This window comes from Podarcis muralis, chromosome 3 (assembly GCF_964188315.1).
Source record: "Podarcis muralis chromosome 3, rPodMur119.hap1.1, whole genome shotgun sequence".
Classification (NCBI taxonomy): domain Eukaryota; kingdom Metazoa; phylum Chordata; class Lepidosauria; order Squamata; family Lacertidae; genus Podarcis; species Podarcis muralis.
The window spans coordinates 12,446,512-12,457,065 of record NC_135657.1 but is presented as its reverse complement, the minus strand read 5'-3'; positions in this window follow the sequence as shown (position 1 = coordinate 12,457,065).

Sequence of the window (10,554 nt, the reverse complement as noted above, 5' to 3'; positions counted from 1 at the left end):
GTTATTTCCCTACCCGCCCCCTCAAATCAAAATTATCTGGATTATCTGCTCTCCTGAATATCAAGAGCGACTAAGGACGCCGCTAATGAATAATGAGCAATTAATGTCAACAGTTGTGTTGCTTTGCTTCCGACATTTTGACTCTTTGCAAGCGTTGGGTGGTGGGGTGTTTTGGGTTCCTGTCTGATACCTTTAAAGTGTGGCTTCTTGGCAGGAACGGCAAGCAGATCCTAGCAGTAAATTTTTTTGGATGTGTTGCGTTGTCATCCTGTGATGAGCAGAAGCCATTGTTATTTCTGTCGGAAACAGTGACAGAGGAGACAATGTCCATAAGAATGTAAGTTATGTTCCGTTGCTCAGCCCAGTCAGGAAGGACACGCTTACGACAACCTTCACTTTTTGCTGTAACAGTTTCCTGGAATGGATTTGTTCTCAAGGTCAGGGCTGCAGATCTGATTTAAAATCTGTATACAGGTTCCTCTTCATGGCACCCACAATGCTATACTTTTCACACTTTTAGCAATGAGCAGGGGTCAGCAAACTTTTTCAGCAGGAGGCCGGTCCACTGTCCCTCAGACCTTGTGGGGGACCGGACTATATTTTGAAGAAAAAAATGAACGAATTCCTATGCCCCACAAATAACCCAGAGATGCAGTTTAAATAAAAGGACACATTCTGCTCATGTAAATACAGGCAGATTCCCGGACCATCCATGGGCCGGATTTAGAAGGCAATTGGGCCGCATCCGGCCCCCGGGCCTTAGTTTGCCTACCCATGCTTATGAGTGGCAGAATATATGAAATGTGCATAATATCTCTGTTCTTCAGTGGAGATGAACTATTACCTATCCTTATTGAAATATGCTTGCCGTCTCCTTCCCATTTCCATTTCTTCTTTCTGCTCACTCAGAAAGTGCATATACTCATTCACAGAGAAAGAGATGTGCCATATAGAAGAGAAGAAGAAGAAGAGTTTGGATTTTATATCCCGCCTTTCACTCCCTTTAAGGAGTCTCAAAGCGGCTAACATTCTCCTTTCCCTTCCTCCCCCACAACAAACACTCTGTGAGGTGAGTGGGGCTGAGAGACTTCAGAGAAGTTTGACTGGCCCAAGGTCACCCAGCAGCTGCATGTGGAGGAGCGGAGACGCGAACCCGGTTCCCCAGATTACGAGACTACCGCTCTTAACCACTACACCACACTGGCTCTCCAGTGTGTTTAGTATGTCTAGTATCTTAACAAGTGGAAACTTCAACAGAATTCCATTTGAGATGCCAGCCGGCCATGCAAGAGACTCCATTCTAGTCCCTTCCTCACCCAATGTTTCTGTCCTACCATCAACAACAGGCAGTGAACATTACATGCCCACTGAGCATGTTCAGTCCTTAGTGAACTGTTTGGAGGCTTCCTCCAACTTTTCCCCAACATGTCTTTTTGTACTTCTGCAGACCTCAGAATTCCCCCAAGCCTGCTGATATACCTCCCTCTTGTTTGTGAGTGTTGCCGTTTTAGTTATATGGGGTATTTTTGATAGGTAAGTGTGTGGCTCCATTAAACAAATCCCTTACTAATGATCTCCGGAGGGGAGAATCAGTTTTCAGGATACTTTACTTGGAGTCGTTCTATTAACCCTGGAGGTTAATTTCTAAGTATACCCATTTTTTACAAACAAATACATTTTCCAACACTTTTGAAGAACAGGGAAATTCTATGAGATAAACCCCAAAAGAGACTTCATTCAACTCAAAGGTCCGTAAAGCCCAGTATCCTGTTTCCAGCAGTGGCAAGCCAAATTCTTTGGAGAAACTTAGGGAGGAGGCCTTAAAGGCAACAACATTAGAATCACAGAATCAGAGAACTGTAGAGTTAGAAAGGGCCTTGTGGGTCATCTAGTTCAATCTCCTGCAATGCAGGAATATGCAGCTGTCCCCTACGGGGATCAAACTCATGACCTTGGCATTATCAGCACCACGCTCTAACCAACTGAGCCACCTCCAGACCACAAAGAAGCGTAGGATCTCTGTACATGGAGTTATCAGGACTGACGCCTCCCCCTCTATGGATTTCTCTCTTTTAAAAAAGCTTCTTAAAGCTATACGTGCTAGATGCTTGTGTAGCAAATGTGCCTAGAGGGGGAACAGGATCGCCTGCTCTTCCCACCTCCTATGTGCAACTAGCATAAAAGCTTAGATGCATGCAAGTTATATATGTGTAGGGTTTGTCTTCACCTGTCAGTCCTACCTACATATATGGACTGTCTCCCATATGCAATCCACGTTGACAGTCCTTAAGGCTGGTCATTGCGTCTAGAGGCAATGAATTCTATTGACCTAGCCGTTCAGTGTGGGAACATTAAATGTTGATGCAGGCGGTCCTTGCTTTTCCTGGGGGCGCCCATTCACTCAGGCAAATGTGAAAGTATTCTCCAAGTTGTCATAGCTTGTGCCACCTTGGTGCTTGTGGGTGCACAGGTGCCCGCAGAGGCCTGCTCTGGTACCCCGCTCAACTGAAGCTCCGTTGGAAAGAAACGCATTGTAGCCAATAGAATAGGCGCTTGGTTCTGGAGGGTTTGTCTGGTTTGCAAATATAGCCCAGGAGCTCAAAAGGGTTGGAACCCCATTGATCTAAGTGATCAACGCAGGTATGCTACTGAATGGTAGCCGTTTACATGGGGTCAACAGACGCTGGGAAACGTGCTTAGGGTTCTTTGACTGAGGCTCTTCCCCAAGCTTCCACCAATGCTCTCAGCACAGCAATGCTGCTAAAATGTCCGCCGTGGGAAGCACCCCTGAAAAGCTGCACGTGCAGGATTGCTGGTTTGGAAGCCAAAGAGCATTCCTATGCCTTTAAAACCTCCCAGATACGGCAGGAAGCAAGGCAGCCGCAGTTTTCCTGCCTTTTCCCACCCGGCCCCTGTTCTTCCCTGACCTGGTGCAACTGACTGGGGCTACAGATATGCCACACAGCAAGCAGCAGGGCCCAGGAAGAGGCTGGGCAGGAGAAGACCCTCCCACAATGGAAGATCTGAAGGCATAGGAATGCTCTGTTGGGGACGGGATGCTCAAAATAACCTATTTCTGGAGGGGTGGGAGAGCAGTTCTGACTGACTGAGTCCCCACCGTTGCTCAGCAATATCTGCTGCATACGCCATAAACTGTTTCAGTGTTTTAAACAACCAGATGGCCTGCAGGGAGTCTTCATTTTCTCTACAGTTCTGTTTATAAAGTTTACAGCTGCAACAGTATGCCTCTCCCTTCTCTATTCACTTTTGAGATCTGTCAGTCTCTGTTCTCTCAGTTTCTCATTTTCTCTCTCTTATTCTACACATTTCTGCAGCAATTTGCAATCTGTTTTTTTAAATTCACAAATTCTTCGGCATTTTGGTGCAAACGTTCCCTAATAAACGCAATCATGTATGCAGTTTTGATGAATGCACGCATTTTTGCAAGCGATTTCTCCTAATATAACACATTTTTGTATGTTTTCGTTGCTGCTGACGGCTGAAAATCATACTTCCTGAAGTCGCTGCTGCTGCTGTTATAATTATTGTTAAAAATATTTTAGGATGCCTTCTAGGGTCAGTTCCAACTTCCAACATATAATTAAAACAACTAAAATATACCAGAAGCACCATAAAGACAGCAGTAGGAGGAATCCATAACAATAACATAGCAATGTGAGCAGCATTCGTCACTGAAATCAAGCAAAATGGTTATCTCCATTGAAATCTGGTTAAATAATATTTGGAACTTGGCTTTATCGAACGCCTTACGTACCACAGAAAGGTAATTAAAGGCCCTTCAGGGATAGACACTTTTCGTGAGACTTGGCTTCCTTTATTTTCCTTTGTAAATGAGACAGGAGATACTCGTAAAGGTAAAGGTACCCCTGCCCGTACGGGCCAGTCTTGACAGACTCTAAGGTTGTGCGCCCATCTCACTCAAGAGGCCGGGAGCCAGCGCTGTCCGCAGACACTTCCGGGTCACGTGGCCAGCGTGACAAGCTGCATCTGGCGAGCCAGAGCCGCGCACGGAAACGTCGTTTACCTTCCCGCTGGTAAGCGGTCCCTATTTATCTACTTGCACCTGGGGGTGCTTTCGAACTGCTAGGTTGGCAGGCGCTGGGACCGAGCAACGGGAGCGCACCCCGCCGCGGGGATTCGAACCGCTGACCTGACGATCAGCAAGTCCTAGGCGCTGAGGCTTTTACCCACAGCGCCACCCGCGTCCCTCTTATTCCATATTCCACCCCAAACACGAGAATCTCCGTGGGGAGGATATTTGAATAGGTAATACATAAATAGATGCATTGCTTGTGTGCTGTGAACTTCATATGAAACTTAATTAGAATGTACCACTGGACAAGTTACTGTAGTCATGTGTTGTTCTTGTATTTACATGAAAAGCAATACAGATTATTGGAGGGGAGAATACATACACATAACATACAATGCCATATACTGGACCTACCCATAGCAGCTGCAATAATTTAGCTATATGCCATAATGAAAACAAAAGAAACATTTCAGAGCAGAGCTGCAAATTTGTAGCTTCCTGCCAGCCAGCAGGAATAAGGAGACACACAACGTAATGTAGCTTTTCATCACCAGACAGCAATATATACATAAATCCTCTAGGTGTAATAACAAAAGCCTTCCTGAAACTCAGTTCATGGTGTATTCACATTACCAGCTGGTTTTGGGGGGAAATGCATCAAAACGCAGTATTTCCGAAGAAGTGTCAGGATAGGTATGGATTGTGCTAATGTCATACGTACAGGAAAAGAGAATGTGCACATAGCCTGAGGCATATTTTTTTTCAAAAACATCTCCCTTACTTGACCAAACCCACCCATAGCTGTCAAGCGTCCCTTATTTGGTGGGACAGTCCCTTATCCCAGCGCCATGTCCCACTGCTGTCCCTTATTGATGATGTCCCTTAAATAAGCTACTGAAGGTAATGGAGCCATTTCTAAGTCCAGCTGTGCTTTGTCAGCAACAAATTGTTGCTGGTTTTTTGTATTGAATATATGCTATATGGTAATTTATGGACCTAATAGGTCTCTAAAGCCATTTGCATGCAACAAAATATGTATGTTATCAAAGTAATTGTTGATCCGTTATTCTGGTTGCTGATCGCTTATTTTTGAGGCTGCTGGTCCCTTATTTTCAAATCTGTAAGTTGACAGCTATGAACCCACCTAACCTACAGATGCCTAGGCTAGGGAGTTGTTGCTGTTGTTTTTAATTGCTAGAAAGTTTGATCTAATGAAGACTTATCCAGGCAGCACTGGCATTTTTCTCCAGAAACGTTCTGAACTCTAGCGAAAGCCTTTCAAATCACGCCCTGGCATTTCTAGGGTTATTCGCATTGGATAATAAGCCCCCGCCACCGAGCTCCTGGGATCTGCATGTCTCTCTGCAATAAGCAGTGACTTTTTCTAACATTTCAAAAGCATTGTATGGAACCCAGACATGAGGCATTACCTCAGAAACAGCTGAGTAAACTCTCCAGCTGGGCCATTGATCTGTGCGAACTGAAAACTCTTCAAAGCGGCAAAGAGGAGATTAAAGGGGACATTATGTCCTCACAGGTCACTGGGAGAGGCTCTAATGGCCTCCTTCGCATTCCACTTCAGACGGCAACACGTGTTCTTATGCAACCAGGGATGGTAAACGCTAAGAACTCCCACCATGGAGCTGCTTTCATATCAAACTACCATTGTATTGTTCTTTTTTTTGCACGCAGACAATTTTGAGCATCACTTCTAGACAGGGTAGGGGGTGAAGAAAGAAATGCCCTCCTTCCTGCGGCAACTCCCATCATTACCTCCAGTGGCAACAAGTCACCTGTACTTGGCCTTCTGCTTTACATAACAGAGACATACCCATTTAACAGTCTATTTTTTTGCAAACAAAATTGCTGGGGCCATGGGGTTCCCTTAGAGATCAAGCTTGTCACCATAGGCAGGGAAGACACCTATGACTCTGCACCAGTCAGACTCATCTCTGCCTCTTGGCCTCCCTCCTCTCCTCTCCAGCTTCTGCCCCTGATTCTGGACTGCTCTCTGCCACCGACTCTCCCAGCTCACTAAGCCCTGTTGCCAACTTCAGCTTCCGACACCTCCTCCTCCCAGTCTTCTCCCTCTGACCACTCATTGTCATCTCACCACAAATCCCTGGGCGCTGAGCCTTCTCCCCTTGGGGGTTACCCAGGTAGTTCTCCCCCCATTCCTCAGCATCCAACCGGTCCATGACACACCGCTAGTCGAAGGCAACAACAGACAATGAGCTAGATTGGCCAATGGTCTGACTTTCTATAAGATAATTACCTAAGTTCCACTTGGAGATGTGGACATTGAATCTTTTGCATGCACAAAGCATGTGCTCTGCCCTTGATCAACTTCATGTTGACATAGAAGGATATGAAGACTGCATTATTAGCTTTTCCTTTTTGGTCCTCATAAAATCAGTAGGCTTTCTTCCCAGGCCAGATAAAAAGAATCACAGGCAAACTGCTGCAAAATAGCATTCTCACTCCTGCTTCCATTAAAGTACCAGCTCCCGAAACCTTAGTTTTAGTGTAGAGTTATACCAATACGCTTTCTCAGTGTAGGAGAGAAAGAGAAAGAACTCTTTTAGCAGCCTCCTTACCTAGAAATGTGACTTTCTTGTCTCCTAGGTTACCAGGCAACTGGGGAGGAACTAATTGGCCAAGCAACCTGCGGCAAGGCGAGGGTTGTGGAGGAGTCTGGAACCCAAGCAATTAAGGATTTGCCACAAGTGGCACATGACAATATTGACTCTGACTCTTCAGCGTAGAAAAGATCCTTGCAGCTAATAAAGGTAGACCTGTCTTCCAGCTAACTTCCTGTTGAACAGTGAAATGGGCAGGACGTACCCATGTTGTAAATCACTGTTTATGTGACGTTTTCACCCGTTAGCATCTCCATTGAGGAGACTTAGGTGGCTAGGTTTACAGGAGCCCAAGGTCTGGACTGATCACACTATTTCGGGCTTGGAAGGAATGTTATTGTGGGGGACCTGTGGCTTTCTAGATGTTGCCTGAGTCCAGCTCCCACCAGTCCCAGCCAGCATGGCCAAAGGTCAAGGATGTTACAAGTTGTAATTCGGCGACATGTAGAGGACACAGCCTTGACTGCCTCTGTTCTAGGTAGGGGTTGCCATATTTCAAAAAGTAAAAAACAGGAAACCCCAGAATTGTTGAGCTTTTTCGCAAAAGCACCAAAAAACCCACGATTTTTTTATTGACTTGCCCAAGGTCATGGTAATGTCCAGGGAAATCCAGACATAAAGGCTACTCCCTGTATCTTCAAAGCTCGTTCTTTCCCTCAGACAATTTTGGACACTGCAGTTTGTTAAAGTTTGCTGGGGATTGTATCTCTGTGAGGAGTAAACTACAGTGCCCAGAATTCTTTGAGGGGGGAAATGTGCTTTGAATGTGCCTTGTAGGTCTAGTGTACACAGCCTGACTGTGATGTGTTATTTGAAATATTTATTCACCGCCTACTAACCAAAGTTAGGTTAATGGTTTTCCCAGTAGTGATGTATGGAAGTGAGAGCTGGACCATAAAGAAGGCTGATCGCCGAAGAATTGATGCTTTTGAATTATGGTGCTGGAGAAGACTCTTGAGAGTCCCATGGACTGCAAGAAGATCAAACCTCTCCATTCTTAAGGAAATCAGCCCTGAGTGCTCACTGGAAGGACAGATCGTGAAGCTGAGGCTCCAATACTTTGGCCACCTCATGAGAAGAGAAGACTCCCTGGAGAAGACACTGATGCTGGGAAAGATGGAGGGCACAAGGAGAAGGGGGCGACAGAGGACGAGATGGTTGGATAGTGTTTTCGAGGTTACCAGCATGAGTTTGACCCAACTGCAGGAGGCAGTGGAAGACAGAAGTGCCTGGCATGCTCTGGTCCATGGGGTCATGAAGAGTCGGACACGACTAAACGACTAAACAACAACAACAACTAACCAAAGTGCTTGAGGTGGGTGTGCCATTTTAAAGGGCCAAACTTAATTTTTGCATTTTTCTTTTCAGTGAGGGGTTTTTAAAATCTGTTCTTCAGTGTGAGGAATTAAAATCTGCTATTATTGTTGTGACTGGACAACACTTAGTTTGGTAAGTCTACGTCTGATGAAGAAACACATTAGCTGCTTTTGGAAAGCCAAAGGTTTTTTTTAATTTTACCTTCTGAAAATGTCAGGTACTGCTAAATAATAGTAATAATAATAAATAAAAATAATAATATATAATATAATTGCAAGTACTTGGGAATCATTTTTAGCGATTCCCATGAAATTTCACACGCATCTTACTTACCAAGCAAAATTGAATTATATTAATTTAAGCAAAATATCTTTTGAATTCCAAAGTCATGTTGCAACTTTTTTTAGCACACCCCTCATTTTTGGAATTTGAAAGTTGAAAAATGCAACATGCCATAGTTATAATGCTGTAATAATGTCTCCTTCATGCCTATATGAAGATATGTGTACATAGAAATGCTCTTAGAAACTCCCAACTGATTGCACAAAGGCAAGAATCACACCTGCATACCCTGAAAGTGTCCCCAAAAAACTATTTTTTAATTGCAAGAGAACAGTGGCCATTTTGGTTGCTGTGATCTCGCGCAATTTTGCGGCACGATTCCCCCCCAAATAAAGCACTTTTTGGGGGCCGTGATCTCATGCAGTGCCCCAAAATGCACATTTTGGGCACACTGTGCCTGAAAACGTGCTTTTTGGGGGTTTAGGGTGGGACTGTGGTGTGAAATCACACAAGATCATGGCAACCAAAATGGCCACCATGCTATAAAAATGGGAAGATGATGTCCTGGATTTTGGCTTCAAAGTGTTGGCGGTTATGCACCTTTGACTCTACCCATTCTTATCTCTGGCCCATCCTGGTTCCCCACCCAGATGGGGTACTCTTGTCCCCTGAGATACATGGATATCATAGATCACCACTGGTGCTAAGCCAGTCCTGCAAAACTTACGATTCAACAACCTAAATGCTGCTCCCCAGCTGTAAATGGCAGCCAATCAAGGGCATGTCTAAACCCCTGGTTTTGCTGTCTGCCTGGCACTGCAGCAAATGAAATGAAATAAGGAGATGTACTGAGTGAGTGACTGACTGGCCACCATATATTAGTCATACCTTGTGCAGGTCGGATAATCAGTGACTTTGAACTTATTGTTCTCATCTCTCTCTTTTCCCATCTTCTGTCTTGGCCTAAGTGCACTTGTGACGCAGCCCCTCGTTTTATCTCCGCCCCAGCTATTTAGAGCCCTTGTTCTTAGAACCATTGACCTTTCAAAAAGTAAGAGCTCATTTGTTGATCATTCAATACTAACACTTAAAAGTGGTTTGGCTGGGCCTTGATAATACCTACAGAAGGGGAAGGCGGCGTCAGCAAAGAATTTCATGAGGGACTTATTTGAAACTGGAATCAGCACTGCTTTGGGGAAGGGGGTTATAGTTCAGTGGTAGATTGTGTGCCAGATGCCCCACATTCAGCCCCCAGAATCTCAAAGTAGAGTTGGGAGAATCCCCTGTCCAAACCCCTAGAGACCTCGTTACAGATAGGTAGCCGTGTTGGTCTGCCATAGTCAAAACAAAAAAAATTCCTTCCAGTAGCACCTTAAAGACCAACTAAGTTAGTTCTTGGTATGAGCTTTCGTGTGCATGCACACTTCTTCAGATACACTGAAACAGAAGTTGCCAGATCCTTCTATATAGTGAGAAGGTGGGGAGGGGTATTACTCAGAGGGGTGGTGGGAATGGGTGATTGGCAGATAGCTGTGATGAGCCTGTTGACGACTCTTAACGACTGCAATAGGTCTTACAGGAAAAAGCAAGGGGTGAGAAGGTGAAAAATGGCTTTGTTATGTATAATGAGATAAGAATCCAATGTCTTTGTTCAGACCAGGTCTCTCCATGGTTTTAAGTTTGGTAATGAGTTGCAATTCAGCAGCTTCTCTTTCCAGTCTATTTCTGAAATTCCTTTGTAGTAAAACAGCTACTTTGAGATCTTGTATAGAATGTCCTGGGAGATTGAAGTGTTCTCCTACTGGTTTCTCTGTCTTGTGATTCTTGATGTCAGACCCCTAGAGACCTCGTATACCATCTCAGACCACTGATCCATCTAGCTCAGCTTCAGTGTAGAAAATGCTGAGCTAGGTGGATCACTTATCCAAAGTTGTATAAGGCAGATTCCTTTGTTCCCACGATGCCTATTTGCAATGCCTGGACACAAATCAGACCGTATCCTTAAGCTAGGGTTGCCAATCCAGGCTAGTTGCCATATGTCTGGGCTTTCCTGGATATTTTGCCGATCCTCAATGTATGGCAGCCCTACCTTAAGCATGTACAGCAGCCTTCCCCAACATGGTGCCCTCCAAATGTTTTGGACTACAACTCCTATCAGCCCCAGCCAGCATGGCCAGTGGTAATGGATGATGGGATTTGTAGTCAACAGAATCTAGGGTGGGGGGAGCATCAGACTGAGGAAGTCTGGTTTACAGAGTGGTT